Below are 2385 nucleotides of genomic sequence, written 5' to 3'. Positions count from 1 at the left end.
TAGAGGAGGAGAATGAGCTTATTAATATGCAAAGCAATAAACACTCTCTAAAACAACCCAATTGCATTATTCCATCTGCCATTTTTCCTTGCAAAGTTAATTTGTCTGTTCAAAATTCCCAACCAGGCCTTATCATATGTATCATGGTGAACATGTTCTCTCATTAAATGTGTTGTCTTTTCATTTTGCTGATGGTTTTCTTTGCTGTGGAAAAACTTTTTAGCTTGATGTAGTCTCCTTTATTTATTTTTCTTTTGTTTCCCTTGCCCAAGGAACTATATCAGTTAGAAAATATGACTGCAAGAAATGTCTGTGATTTTACTGCTTGTGTTTTCTTCTAGAATTTTTATGGTCTCACATCTGTCAAAATGGCTATCATCAATAAACCTACAGCTGACAAGTGTTGGCAATGATGTAGAGAAAAGAGAGCCATCATGCACTGTTGCTGGGAATGCAGACTGGTGCAGCCACTTTGGAAAACAGTATGGAGCTGCCTCAAAAATTTAAAAATGGAACTACATTATGACCCAGTGATTCCACTCCTTGGAATATAACCAAAGAAACCCAAAACACTGACGTGAAAGAATATATGCACCCTATGTTCATTACAGTGCTATTTACAATAGCTAATATTTGGAAGTAGCCTAAGTGCTCATCAGTAAATGAGTGGATACAAAAGCTGTGGTACATATGTATATATAATGGAATATTACTCAGCCATAAAGAAGGAAATCTTACCTTTGCAACAGAATAGATGGACCTAGAGAGTATTATGCTAAGGGAAATAAGATAGTCAAAGAAAGACAAATCCCACATGATTTCACTTATATGTGGAATCTAGTGAACAAAATAAACAAAATAGAAGCAGACTCATAGATACAGAAAACAGACAAACAGCTATCAGAGGGGAGGGGGACTGGATGAAACAGGTGAAAGGATTAAGAAAAAGAACTCAGGGACACAGACAACAGTACGGTAATTACCAGAGGGATGAGGGTTGGGAGCAGGTGGAATATAGTAAATGGTGAAATACACGGTGATGGAAGGAGACTAGTCTTTGGATGGTAAGTGCATAATGCAATGTGCAGATGATGCATTGTAGAACTGTGCAGTTGAAACCTATATAGTTTTATTGACGAATGTAACCCAAATAAATTCAATTAAAAATAAAATAAAGAATGGAAAAGGTGCCATTAGGTAATGTTTTTAGTGGATCCAGTTTTCTGAAAAGTTTTAACTCTTCATGCAAGTCAGTTTCATGTAAGTATGAGTTTAATGTGTTTTGGGGTGTTTGTTGTTGTTGTTGCTCTATGCATTTATTAGCAAATATTAATGCAGCAAAAAGAAGACGGAAGTTCACCAACACTCTACACAGTTTCACGAGATGCATTGCAGGAAAAGAGAGGCTAAGGACAACAGTATCCTAGGGTCTTGGTGGATGCATTCCTGGGGGAGATGGACCTCTGATCCCTGGGGGGGGGGGGAGGAGGCAAAGGAGGGAAGTAGAGGAGGGGGCCTCATTCATGGAGGAGGCATGCCTATCGGTTTCCCTTGAGTTGGGAGAAGCCCAATTGGTGGGCCCATGGGTGGTCTCATACCAGGTGGAGGAGTCATAATGCCTGCAGGAGGGAGATGCCCAACCTGGTGCTACTGAGTTGGGGCTCCAGCAATGCTGGCAGTGGCCTCAACAGGGCAGCTGCAACAGGGCTTCGTCCCTGTGGAGTCGTTACCTGTGGGAGGTTCCCCCAACCCCTCGGACAGGGCCTGGTAATCCCGCAGGAGCCTGCGGAATAGGAACACCACCTGGTACTCCTCTGCCAGCCCCCCTGCCTACTCCAGGGCCTCCTGCAGCTCCTGCAAGGGGTACACGAGCGATCCCAGTATCTTTGGGGGCAGGTTCCTCCACAGTCATGGACATCAGGTTCTCCCGCGCAGCAACACCAGACCCAAAACCCGCTTCTCTTCTCTCGCGCGCTGCTTCGCATTCTTTGGCTGGATCCTCCTGAACTCGTCACAATCACAGAGGATCAAGTTCATGTGCTTGTCAAAGGCCTTAAAGGTGCTGATGAAGATGCGTCCGTCCTGCAGGTTGCAGTGCATGCGGTAGTCGATGTGCTACAGCATCTTGCTGCTCTTCCCCACTGTCATGATTGCGGTTCCACCAAGTCCGACGTCCACAGTAAAGTGTCGGGATCCTTAAGACCTAAGGGAAGGCCACAGATAAGGGTATGATGCAGGTTCTGCTATAGGCACTGCAAGCTGGGGCAGAATCTTCCAACAGTGGGTGGAGACTTTTTTCTTCCCCCAGTCATTAGGGTGAGAGAAAAATTAAGAAAAAGGTACAGATTTTTCCAATGTACCTCCTCCCCCCACATACATATAGCA

The 2385-nt window shown here is 44.2% G+C and overlaps 1 pseudogene across 1 annotated transcript; it reads right to left on the bottom strand.

The window, feature by feature from the left end:
* Positions 1–1423: 1423 nt before the first annotated feature.
* On the bottom strand, positions 1424–2148 carry LOC308530158 (small nuclear ribonucleoprotein-associated protein N-like; annotated as a pseudogene). The gene has a single exon. The product of its transcript is annotated as a small nuclear ribonucleoprotein-associated protein N-like (transcript).
* Between the last annotated feature and the right edge of the window lie 237 nt (positions 2149–2385).

The sequence above is a fragment of the Myotis nattereri genome, assembly GCF_964212035.1.
Source record: "Myotis nattereri genome assembly, chromosome: 1".
NCBI classification, from domain to species: Eukaryota; Metazoa; Chordata; class Mammalia; order Chiroptera; family Vespertilionidae; genus Myotis; species Myotis nattereri.
The sequence above is the reverse complement of the archived record's forward strand: the minus strand, read 5'-3'. Positions and strand labels throughout refer to the sequence as shown.